Source organism: Lontra canadensis, unplaced genomic scaffold (assembly GCF_010015895.1).
Source record: "Lontra canadensis isolate GAN:19392208 unplaced genomic scaffold, GSC_riverotter_1.0 scaffold41, whole genome shotgun sequence".
Classification (NCBI taxonomy): domain Eukaryota; kingdom Metazoa; phylum Chordata; class Mammalia; order Carnivora; family Mustelidae; genus Lontra; species Lontra canadensis.
The window spans coordinates 14,215,724-14,228,971 of record NW_022631035.1 but is presented as its reverse complement, the minus strand read 5'-3'; the positions used below and the strand labels follow the sequence as shown (position 1 = coordinate 14,228,971).

Genomic DNA, 13,248 nt, shown 5'->3' with positions numbered 1-13,248 from the left:
TGACCCCCTCACCAGCAGCGTGACCTCGGGCTAGTTACACAATGTTTCTGTGCTTTAGTTTTCTAATCTACAGAATGAGAAAAATAAACTCTACCCCATGGCATCTGTGTGGGGATGAAAGGAGTTCCACACAAGCCTTTATACGGGCTTCTCCCTGTGTGACTAGTGCCCTTCCTGCCTTGACAGGTGTGGTCAGTTTCCTGGTCTGCAAAGGGGCAGCAGTAACAACAGGATGTTGTGATGATTAAGGGCAGGGGTATGGCCCTGGCTCTGTCCATCGAAGCCCGATGCAAATACCGGTTATTAAAGTATCCTGGGACGACTGAGTACAGGCAGTAACCATGGGGCTAACAGGCCCCACGTGTGAACAAAGGCAGCATTGCTGGCAGAAGTATATACTGTTTCCAAAAAGGTTGTTTTATAATTTTATGATTCAGTGCGTACACTTGATCTTAGCCAAAAGGCCAAGAAGCGATGTGATTCAGTGCTTAAAAATGACACTGAGGAGGGGGGAAAAAAGCCTTAGGCCAATAGCTATAACTTTTCAGCCTGTACCCAGGACCCTGTGTCTGGGACTCGGCCATGCTCAGGTCAGCTGACCTCTGGATGTGGGGACCCTTTCAGGGAAAGCATTCAGGTTGTCAGACCTCATGGAGCGACAAGTGGAGGGTCAGTTCGTGCATTTTAAAGACCGCTGGGCAAGCATAACATCAGAAAGCGAGGTTCAGTGGTCAAGTTCAAAGGCAACCCAAGAGTAGGGAGATGCTCAGTCTGCTTTGAACCACCAGCACGACAGCCAGAGGCAACTTGCTCTCCTCCTATTCCTGCCACAGGAAAACTGACAGTAAGAAAAAAAAGAGGATACCAACCAGAATAAGGCCAGTCACTCTCTCAAAGGGTCACTGATACCAAAGTCCCAACTCCTCAAAAGATCCTTCAAATTAGTCGGTCAAAATCTCTGCAAAGAGGAGAAGAGCAAATGAAACAAGATGGGATTGGGAGGGAGACAAACCATAAGTGACTCTTAATCTCACTAAACAAACTGAGGGTTGCTGGGGGGAGGGGGGTTGGAAGAGGGGGGTGGGGTTATGGACATTGGGGAGGGTATGTGCTATGGTGAGTGCTGTGAAGTGTGTAAACCTGGTGATTCACAGACCTGTACCCCTGGGGATAAAAATATATTATATGTTTATAAAAAAAAATCTCTGCAAAGATGCCTCACTGAATTCCAAGGCCCCCAAGACAACTATTACTCCCCAAAATTTATTGTAGTAAAAACAATGGCAGGACTCAGCTCTAAGGTCTCTTCAGAAAGACCTTCCTGACCACTTCATTCTAAAAGCACGGCCTCCCCAGCCCCTTATTTTATTTTTAAGAACAGTAATACTACCTGACATCATGTTACACGGCTACTTACTGTTACCTCTCAGCCCGCAAAATATATGCACTGCAGAGTAGGCACTTAAATATTTATTGGTTCGATGAATGAAAGAACACCGCACTTAATACCTATGTAACCTGTTTATGTCCTTTTCAGGATATTCCATATGGTCTAGCAAATGAATATATCATTTATAGTCTAGTATATTTTTAGCAACTGGGCACCAAGTTTTAGCCCCAGAATGTAACATATTATAACACCTGCTAGGAGAAAGTGAGATCTAACTTCACACCCAGATCACCTCTACTGGTAGCCTCTGCAGCAACACAAGCTTTTCCTAATGCAGGCTGTGAGCATGGTACCACTCTTTTCTACAGAACCACTGTGTATATACATATTGTTGTTTCTGCTGGGAAAATGCATTTCTTCTAGGAATCTGAAATTCCAAGCCAGCAGCTGTCAAAGGAAAGGATCCTTCAGGAGAAGTGGGGGTATACCTCTGGGTGGTAGTGACTTCTCAGATCATTTTTTTAAGGTTTTAAAAAAAATTTTATATGAAAGACAGCACTCGTGCAACGTGCATGCAGGAGGAGGGGAGGCACAGAGAGGAGGGAGAGGGACAAGCAGACTCCCTGCTGCACGGGGAGCCCGACAAGATGCTCGACCCAGGACCCAGAGATCATGACCTGAGCCGAAGTCAGACGCTTAACCAACTGAGCCACCCAGGTGCCCTATAGATCTCGATGGCATAAATAAAAGCTCCTCGGCAAGTCACCATCTACCAGGGGTTCAGAAGTGGAAACTGCAGAGTTGTTGCCATCAACAGAACTCCAAGGTGTCCACCTGTGGCTCCTGGGCCTGCCTTTGGACCAGAACCACCCCACTCCCAGCTTGTATCACACGCCAGGCCCACTGGAAAGTGGAACAGAGGATTTGAAAGCAGGACACAAATCCAACACATGCAGTTCTTACAGAATATATATTCTCAAATGGGAGAATTCTGAAATCCTGTTGTGCATAAGTAAGTATGCAATGCCTCCTTTTTAACTTACATAACAAGCAATTTATCTAACAAATTAATTTTTGGCTCTTAAAACCCACTAGGTCAAATTCTGTATCAGTCTTTTTAAGGGGAAAAGGATACGAGCAATGAGGGAAATAAATGCAGAGTTGCTCCTGCTTTGTCATACACACATAATCAATAACTTAACTTACAAAAAGACCTTGTCCAAAAAGCCTCTGACAGCAAACGCTGGGCCCAGATCTCGAGGGGAGCAGGGAGTTGCACCTTCTGGAAGCACTACTCTCAGACTGTACAACTCTCTCAAAATAGGCCTGGCTCGGGCGCCTGGGTGGCTCAGTGGGTTAAAGCCTCTGCCTTTGGCTCAGGTCATGATGACCCCAGGGTGCTGGGATCGAGCCCCGCATTGGGCTCTCTGCTCCACGGGGAGCCTGCTTCCTCCTCTCTCTCTGCCTGCCTTTCTGACTACTTGTGATCTCTGCCTGTCAAATAAATAAAATCTTAAAAAAAAAAAACAAAACAGACCTAGCTGCATATTCCAGCCCTGCTAAATCTTACCGTCCAACAACCCACAATGCACACTCCCCAGCAAGCGCCTCGACCCTCCAGAGAAAAATGGCATCAGCACCAGCAGCATACTCCTTCCTAACATTCTCTTCCAAACCTTCCATCTTACTATTTTACATCAAGGGTTCCTAACATCCTATGGGCCAAATCTGGTCTAAGCGTACGTGTGTGGTTTCCTTGGGAGACGGTGCGTAGCTTTCAGAGGCGCAAAGGGGTGCACGTTCCAAAAGTTAAAACGCTGCTCTTTCGAGGGAGAAGCAAAACTTCATCTGTTATTTTGGGAAACCAAAGTTTCTTTCTTTTTTTTTTTTTTTGGGATTTTTAAAATTTATTCATTTGATACAGAGAGAGAGAGTGTGAGCAGGGAAGAGGCAGAGGGAGAGAGCGAGAAGCAGACTCCCCACTGAGCCAGGAGCCCGATGTGGGGCTTGATCTCAGGACCTAGAGATCATGACCTGAGCCAAAGGCAGATGCTTAAGCACCTGAGCCACCCAGGTGACTGAAACCAAAGTTTCTCAGAGCCAGCTCTGGTTTGAACTGTTTCAGATCAAACAGTTTTTCCCAGGAAAAATACTAGGAAGCCAGAGTACTGGCTCCCATACTTGGTTGCTGGGTGTGGATCTCATGCATTTCTGGGGTGCCCAACAAGAGCCTGCTGGGCCTCCCAGCAGGGTAAATCAAGATGACATGTCAGTGTGAGGTCTGCACTGAGGATGTTGATTCTGGAATTTGTTTGGGATTCTTCGCTGTTGGCATTTTCCACCCCAGGGCTCTGACACCTCATGAAAACGACTATTTTTTCCTCAGAAACAATATTATTTTATCCAGCTTCATAAGAAAGATCAAAATTAATGTTGAGTCTGCAATGCTCTAGTACATCACTCAAAATGCAGGGCACATCTCCACAGAGACCTTCCTCCTGGGCAAGTTTCTTCTTTGACTGAGTGCTTCTACATCAAATGTAATCCTTAAAGCACTATTCCCACTGCGCTCTGGCTCCCTCACCAGACTGTGTCCCAGGTTATCTTTTTTTCAACATCCTGTAAGATGCATACATGCACATTCCTCTTCCCATTTTTTAAAAATTGATTTTCTATTTTGGTCTTAACAAACCACTGTTCTTGATGAGGTTTTTCTAACTTGGAAATTATATATCATATACCAACTTAAGTATCCTTCAGATTTCATGAATTCTCCCCTTCCACCAACCCCAGCTGCTAGACCTACTATGATCACATATCCTTTGTTTCTACAACCGACGTAAGAAACTGGACCTTGTTACTCTGAAAATCTCACTTTCATCTCGAGTCTATCCAGTTGCCAATATTCTTTCACACATATGGCAATTCTTGGTCTCTCTTCAAAAATGTGGCCAAAGGTGTAATAAAAGAAAGGCTAAAAAAAGCCCTGTTCTCTGCTTGTCTCCTGGACCACAATCTTCCTCTATTGTTTCTTCTAAACCAAAAGGTACCACTGTATTTGGAAAATAATCAGTTCTGGAAAAAGGTACCTTCACACTATTATTTCCAGAACAACGAGATGTACAGAGGGAGAAATTTACAATCTGCTGAGAAAATTGCAAAATTATTTCTGACACTATTTGCTATAATTTGACAATTCTGTCATAAGAGTCTGAGAATGGCACCATTGTGAGATGTCTGAAAACCATTGTCCTAACTGAAATCTGTTTAAACACAATAGTTAGTTGATTTTCAAGTCACATAAAAGCACATATAGGGGTGCCTGGGTGGCTCAGTGGGTTAAAGCCTCTGCCTTCAGCTCAGGTCATGATCCCAGGGTCCTGAGATCAAGCCGCAGGCATCAGGCTCTCTGCTCAGCGGGGAGCCTGCTTCCCCTTCTCTCTCTGCCTGCCTCTCTGCCTACTTGTGATCTCTCTCTGTCAAATAAATAAATAAAAATCTTAAAAAAGAAAAAAATAGCACATATAGAGATCCTTCCTATTAAGTCAAGGCATGAAATACCTATAAAGCATATCACCAAAGTAATATAAATTTTAGCCTCAAAGTATCCTAACCATTTATCTCAGTCTATGTAAGTACGGATCTTGAGATCTTTAAATTTTGACTTACACACTAAATGAAGTAATAAACAATGCTCCTTTATTTTTATTTTTTTTAAAGATTTTTCAAACTTATTTAAAAATTAAAAAGCTCCGCCGAGCAGAGAGCCTGATTCGGGGCTTGATCCCAGGACCCTGGGATCATAACCTGAGCCAAAGGCAGAGGCTTAACCCACTGAGTCACGCAGGCGCCCCAACAATGCTCCTTTAAAAGAAAAAATCAATGTCAGGAAAAGCAGACATGTTCTATTCATCTAGCTGGTTTTCACTCACACATATTTATTCTCCATACATTTTTACTGTGGTTTTTTTTTTTAAGATTTTATTTATTTATTTGACAGACAGAGATCACAAGTAGGCAGAGCAGCAGGTGGGGGCGGGGGGTGCGGCGGGGAAGCAGGCTCCCTGCCGAGCAGAGAGCCCAATGTGGGGCTCCATCCCAGGACCCTGGGAACACGACCCGACCCTAAGGCAGAGGCTTTAACCCACTGAGCCACCCAGGTGCCCCATACTGTTTTCTTTTAAATACATCGGACCTTTCAGTTCTCTGTGTTCACAGAAGAGAAAAGCAGAATGGATAATCCCAAGCAATTGATTTGGGAATAAATGGCATTTTTTGGTAGCTTCCCATTAAAATGCGTCTGCATGGGAGGAACGTGAACCAAGCAGACTAGAGTGGGAAGGGAGACCCTGGCCACTATGGGGTGCAAAGGGAAGCCAGCTAAAGGCATAAAGACGAGCAAGAAATAACCTACTCAGATAACTGAGGGCCACTGCCATAACTTCCTCTGTATTTAACATCCACAGTGCTGAGTCTTCATTAATTTTAGATGAATTTCATGGTAGGTTTTGTGTAATTACCAACAGCTTGCATTACTAGCTCATGAGATAGCTCTATCTATGAAGAGATCTGGTTTCCTAAGCAGAGCCTCCTGGACTGCACGCCCACCTCCGTGTGAAGGTGAGCACTGCCAAGAAGCTAATGAGTCCTCAAAAGCAGGAAAAGAAGGAAACCTTCTGCCCAAACCCTTTCAGGGCCAGAGCCTTAGCTCACCAGAGCACTGGGAGAAATTCGGAGAGGGAAAGAAGCTTAAACTACCGACGGTAGAAAATGATCATCTTTCACTGTAATTTAAATTTCTGCTGTTGCAATAATGCCCATTTGTCACCAATGCTCTCTTATATATTGGCCTGCCCCTGGAAGAACAGTCTTTCTGGAAGCAATAACTTCTGTTGTTTCTGCCTCTGGCAGCACTGGAATAAGGATGATAGAACAGAATCATACTTTCATGAACCGAGCTCACCATCATGGGATACATATAAGGTCCACAAGGAAAGGCAGGAGCCTGTGACAGCAAATGCATGTGTGTGTTCCTGGCTGGGTGGAGGCCACCAGAGCAGATGGCTGGACTTTGGGGATGGAAGCGGGTAGTAAGCTGAGACCCCGCAAGACATCCCAGGGAGGGGTAGGATCCACCGTCCAGAACCACAGGGCTGGAGGCCTCCTGGTTCTCTGTCTAGCTCAGGGCCCCCTTTCTGGCTGCAGACAAGAATTACCAGACTGAACAGAAAAGCCAATGGCAGGGAAGAGATTAACTTAGAATACATTAAGGAAAAAAAATGGGGGGGGAGGGGAGTGGGGGAGGAAGAAGGGGAGGAAGAGAAGGTGGTATAAGAGAGAAACCCAAGAAAAATGAGAAGAGGGGCCTAGGAGAAGTTAGGAGGCAGTTAGGGCATTGACCAAAAGAAAGTGACTAAAGAAACCAAGGACAAAATATCCTGGCGCATGGCACCGGGCTTGTAGGACAAGTTCATCCAGTGATCTCCGAGCAAAGGATACCTTATAGATTTGAAGAGGGGAGAGGGGCCAGTAGGGAGGAAAGAGGCTCTCGGGGACCCAGAGGTAGTGAGAAGCCAGGCGAGCGTGCGTGGGCTCCCACCAGTCAGGAACCTGCAGACTGTGATCTAGGTTCTTCCTTTACCTGTTAATCGGTCCTTCCTTTCTCAAAAGCTGGCTTTAGAGCTTTCTAGGTGAGAGGTACAGAGACTTCAGCTCCTTCGAGGGCTGCGTGAAAGCCTGACAAACATAAGACCCTACCACCGGCAAACACAAATCCACAAACACCCACAAGATTTCACATTCAATTTGCAAGCAGGTACAGACTTCTCCCTTCCCCTACCCCAGGTTAAACACCCCGATTTTTTTTTTAAAGATTTTTTATTTTTTATTTATTTGACAGAGAGAGATCACAAATAGGCAGAGAGGCAGGCAGAGAGAGAGGAGGAAGCACGCTCCCTACTGAGCAGACAGCCCGATGCGGGACTTGATCTCAGGACCCTGAGATCATGACCTGAGGCGAAGGCAGAGGCTTAACCCACTGAGCCACCCAGGTGCCCCAAAACCCCGATTTAATGGGCTCCCTGCTTGGCGGGAAGCCTGCGTCTCCCTCTCTGACTCTCTGGAGTATATTCCCTCTTTCGATATCTATTTGTCACATAAATAAATAAAATCTTAAAAAAAAAAAAACGACAACAACCCTGATTTCAAGAACTCATTACATTATTCTCAGGAAGATGTATAGAGGTTTGATGTACACCCTTTGGGTAGTAGGGTGTGCGGTCTTTTAGAAGTCTGGGCAGGACAAGAGAGAGGGCAAGGTGAAGTACTGCCCCAAGAAAACAACAAAAGCTTTGTGGGTTTTTTTGTTTTGTTTTGTTTTGTTTTACTCCTGTGGCCAAGACCTTCCTGGGAAAATATGTGGTTCCTTTCTAGACACTCTACAAACAACCAAAAGTTGAAAAGCAAATATTCTAAAACATACTTAAGTGCTTGCCTAAGTTAAAAAGGAAAGAAAAACTGGCACACTGACTTTTAAGTTATTAATCAGGAAGAAAGAAATCGAATTAGCCATTTTTTAATTAAGAATGTATCATGTTTCATGCTATGCAAATACTTGAAGATTCTTCGAGACCTCCCTTAAAAAGAGTGACAAAGTGGGTGAACACTTTTAAGAGACTCTCATTTAGGAGACTCGCAGAAGACTGCCTTTCACTGCCCAGGAAAGCGTGGGCCTGCCCTGTGGCAGTCCCCAAGTACGGCCACTGCTTTGGGAGCGGCGTCATCTGCTCAATGCTCGAGCGTCACCGGATGCCCAGCCCAGGTTAACTCAATGTGGGGACAACCCGTTTGATGAGTCCTTTCTCCAGCCCCAAATCACCATGAAATCTTCAAGCTGGCTCAATGAATGCTTCCAAAGCTAGTTTCAGGGCTCCCTGCTTGTCTCGCAGGGTCACTCCCTCCCTAAGCAATAGCATCACACCAGTGAGAGATCCGGATTTGTACTCTACAACGGGCAGAAATACAAACTTTCAGGGCTGACCCAGGGAACCACCCTGCTTTATGTGGCAAAAACCTCATTTTCCCTTTACACGCCCATTGGGGCACCTGTATGAACTCCAAAAATAGAAAAACGTGACCAAAAAAAAAAAAAAAAAAAAAAAATCACACTTTTCCCCTTAGCTTGCTATGAAGTACTGAACACTTACCAACCAATAGTGGCCACCACGCTCTGTGGCGTGTTGGGTGAGGGACCACCAGCCCCCGCTGCAGTGCCGTGCCAGAGTCCAGAAGGAGCAACAGGATGTTTCTGGGCGGGGAAACTGGAGCTACTGGGTCAACTCTGCCAAATCACACAAAATGCTCAAATTCTTAGGCCACAGCACAGCTAAGGACTTCGAGATTGCGAATCCTGCAATTCCTGGCAGCCGTCTAAGCTGTGGGTCATATATTTTAAACATGTTTAAAATTCTATTTTTTGAGATAAACACTCTGCCATTATAAATTCATACAGTTGGAAGGAGCTCTTGATCACCTGCCCCCAGAAAATTCTGGGACCTGTCCTTGCTACATCTGCCAAAGCAACTCTGTCACCTAATTCAGAAACTCAAGATATGTTTTTCCCTTCCACAAGACTTTTGTCCCACAAATCAGACCTCATGAGATAAAATTCGCTTCAGGCTGTTAAGCCTCTGCCAACAGCCCTCTTGATCACAGTCAGACCTTAAAACAAAAGCTAGGCTGACCAAAGAAGTTCAGCCTCTGGCTCAGAGTATGATCAACAGTCATTTCTGTTGGGAGTTTTAGCCTTAAAAAAAATTAATGTTCCTGCTTTACTATTAACCTTCCCTATCAGGATCGAATACCACTCATCATATCCCCACAGACATTAGTCTTACTCTGGGATATTAAACAAAAGCAACTCCTTTCTCATGGGTTTTCTACTACTCTGACTTATTTTCCACTTCAATTTTGCCTCTGAACTTCGCCAGGGCAAGCAGCTCAACTTGCCCTGAGGACAACTCCCTTCAGACTTCTAGGACAGGTACTGCAGTTTTTACTCCGAATTCTTCCAGGGCGGGGCGGGGGGTGGGGGAGTTGAGGCAGATGGCAGACCAAGGAGGAGCCACATCAAACTAGTCATTGCCATGGCCTCATACTCTAGAGGTCATTTCCAAAGGGCATCTATATTTGAGGACACCAAGATGGTGGGAGGAGCGGTTCCATCGTTTTTATCAAAGGAAATAGGAAGAGGCAGGAAATGCTCGAAGAGCAGGGGCTGTGGAGCCATCCTGCCTAAACCCCAGCTCTGGGCTTATCTCCCGGCTCCCTTGCCCTCTGGATGGCTTTATCCTATCCGCACGGTCTACTGGCTTTTCCTTATTTGTCATCATTAGGTCTAAACAGCACCCACCCAACACACACACACACACACACACACACACACACACACATCCCTCTACCTGCTCTCAGAGATAAAATATCAGCAAGGTGGTATTAAAATTTACCATGTGGTCCACTTCTATTAACACTCACCTACAAACAGCTTCACAGTCTACTACATCTGCCGGGGGCCTCTTTTAAGATCTGCCTGTGGAACAAAATCATTGCCAGCTCAGTCTGGCAGGCCGTCCTACAATTACATACCTGGTCCTGCCATCACGACTGGAAGGCTTGCTGCCAGCCTTCTGCGGTCAAGGTACACAGAGAAGTCTCTCCTAGGGTTTTCTTTGGGGCCACGTGTGCCCATACTCCTTTGCTCTATTTCAGTCTATGCAGATCCAATTCCAATAAGCGGATCACTTATTTATCTGGCTGTGATGTTAAGGTTTCCAGTGCCTGGAGACATTGGCTGCTCCCCCTCAGGCATGAGTTGACAGACACCTGACCCCTTCCCTCCGCACTGTTCTCAAGCAGCTTCGGTGCTAATTTCCACTGGAGAGTTTCTGGGCACCACTTTGGTGCCCACACTGCCGCTGAGTCACATAGGTCTCTATGTTATCTGGTTCAGCAAATTTCCTGTATGCTTTTTTTAAATATGTATATACTTTTCTATCCCCTTAATAGTCAGACTTGCAAGTCCCCCAGAAAACACATCACTCTTGTCCTCGATAAATACCTCCACTCTGGTTATCAGAGGACCTGGTCTGGGGACCCAATCCACTCTTCCAAAACAAAACAAAGGAAAGGGAAGTTACCTAGGAAACCAGGTAATAACGTCCCACATCAGTTTTCTCTCTCAGAATCACAATCACAAAAGCTATAGAGGAAATTTAACTGCCATCTCTGCCTCAAGTCCTTTTCCTGTTTAGAACTTCAAAGTTCTGGTGAAGATCCGGGTGTTTCCTATGACTCGCTCCCAAGTGACAGGTGATCTGAGGAGGCAGACTCCTCCCCTCATCTAGAAGTTGGCCTCAGGGCTAGTAGGGCAAGTCTGCCCATCTGCGGGGCCAGGTCTAAACACAGTTGGCTCTTTTCTCTCCAATGGCGAATCAACCAACATCAGGAAGATCCTTCCACCTCCTACTGCTGTCTAGCGCCCTCTTTAGGGCCCATCTAGCATTATTTTTGAGTAGTATGGGGGCTACTCACAAACACCTGCTGAACACCCAAGGGTAGAGCACTCTGGTTTGCTGATGGGAGCTGGGGAGGGAGCAGGGAGTGTGAGAGGGAGGAGATACAAATAGGAACAGGGCACAATCTCCACCTTCTAGACAGAGAGGAAGACTACTATGTCCCTGACTGTGGGCTGCATATGGAAGACTCTACCCTTGAGGCCTCAGTTTGGAGCCCCATGCTACCCATGACCTACTCAGCAAGTGACGCCTCCTGAGGCTGGGACAGGAACCCTGGCAACTTGGCCCACATGAAAGCTTCAGGAGGTAAGGCAACCCCAGCCTAGAGGATGGAGAGGTGCGGAGGAGATGGGCTGAGGGCCTGGGCTGTCTTGCTCACCTATTTCTCCCCAGCACATAGTAGATGCTCGATGAATAGGTTTCAAAAATGGATGACAGTTTTCAAGAATAGATTTAAGAGCAAATAAGGAGAACAGCTTTAAATTTATCTAGAAATTTTGAAAAATAGGTGCCAAGGGAAGTGTAATACCAGTAAGTTGCAGAGTATGCACAGCCAATGTTTTCTGCCAGAAGTAATTTACATTTCTTTTCACTGCAAATGCAAGCTGGCCCTCACCTAGTCCTTTACCAAGTGCTGTGATTTTTATCTTTAAACCTCTCCTCTCTCTTTCTTTCCAATTTCACTGCCACCACTCTGGTCCAAACGACCACCTTTTTGCTTGGAAGACAGTAGCAGCCCCTCATGGCTCTCCCCACGGTGACTTCCATTTATTCGCCCAACTGCAGTGGAAGTGGTTTTAAAAATTCCTAATATGGGGGCCCACTGGCTGGCTCGATCAGCAGCGCATGCGACTCCTGATCTCAGGGTGGGTCTTGCATTCAAGCCCTACGCTGGGCGCAGAGCTTACTTAAAAACAAAATTTAAAAATTTAAAAAAATCCTGGGGCACCTGGGTGGCTCAGTGTGGGTTAAGCAGCCGCCTTGGGCTCAAGTCATGATCCCAGGGTCCTGGGATCGAGCCCCACATCAGGCTCCCTGATCAGTGGAGAGCCTGCTTCTCCCTCTCCCTCTGCCTGCTGCTCTGCCTACTTGTGCTATCTGTCAAATAAATAAATAAAATCTTTTAAAAATTTTAAACAAAAAATCCCAACATAAGCATACCATATCCTTGCTCAAAACCCTATGAGAGCTTCTTGTGGCTCATGGACTAGGATCTATGTTCTGAAAAGTGCTATATGGTCCAGCCCCTCCTGCCTTCTGCCTCAGCTGGGCCCATGCCTCTCTCCTCCTGGTTTATTATATTCCAGGCACCTTCCTGCTCCCAGGAGGAAGGGAGCGAGGCCTTTCAGGAACTGAACCACCGGCTCCCTCTTCAGGAAACTGCTCTACCCCCTCACCTCATTCCCATTTGCGCTTTCCTTTGTAGCACTTCTCACTATTCTTTAGGACGTATTTTTTTAGCAGACCTCTGCTTTTCTCCTTCCTCCAGGAGGGCAAGGACCTTGTCAGTCTTGCTCACCGCTGTATACACAGTACCTAGCACACCATCTGACCCATTGCGCAACCTCCTTTAATGTTTGTTGGGTGATGAATGAATGAATGCAAGCGTGGTAGAAAACAAGGAGAAACTTGAGATATGCTCTTCAAAACTTGGGTTCATAGAAGGAGTCAAACAGTTTTTAGAGTAGAATAATCCAGAACGGGAAATAAGGGGGGAAAGAGTCTTGGGAATCCATGCCTGGAGCTGTCCAATGGGTTCAGACCCATCTCACAGAAGAAGCATGTTCTGTGCCTTTGTCCCAGACTTGAAATGCATCCTCCTGCCAACTTTTAAGGGTGGCCCTCTAGTCTGGGTGGGCTTCCTGTCCCAGGCTCAGGAGGCATCACTCTCACTGAGTATGTCATCGGCAGAATGGGGCTCCAACCTGAGGCCCCAAGGTTATAACCTTCCTTATGCAGCCAAATCAGGGATGCCTAATTTTCATAAGCAAGACTATGTAGACTTGCAAGAAATGTTCATTTAGGATTATGAATGTCAACTACTAACACCAGTCCTGTAATTAGGCAGCATGTGGCAATTTTTTTTTCTCTAGGACCGTATCTACCATATAATTTTATATTACAAAGATACATTTATACTGTGACAGAAAATCCACCAAAAATGCTTCAAATGGAAACTATCTTGGAACAAGATTAGCAAAATGTCGATAATTACTGAAACAATGATAGATACATGGGCCTCATTATATTATTCTCTACTTTTGTGAATTTAAAAAATGTTTCCAG

The 13,248-nt window shown here is 45.7% G+C and overlaps 1 pseudogene; it reads right to left on the bottom strand.

Moving 5' to 3' along the window:
- Positions 1-336: 336 nt before the first annotated feature.
- LOC116875530 lies at positions 337-476 on the bottom strand (annotated as a pseudogene).
- Positions 477-13,248: the final 12,772 nt, after the last annotated feature.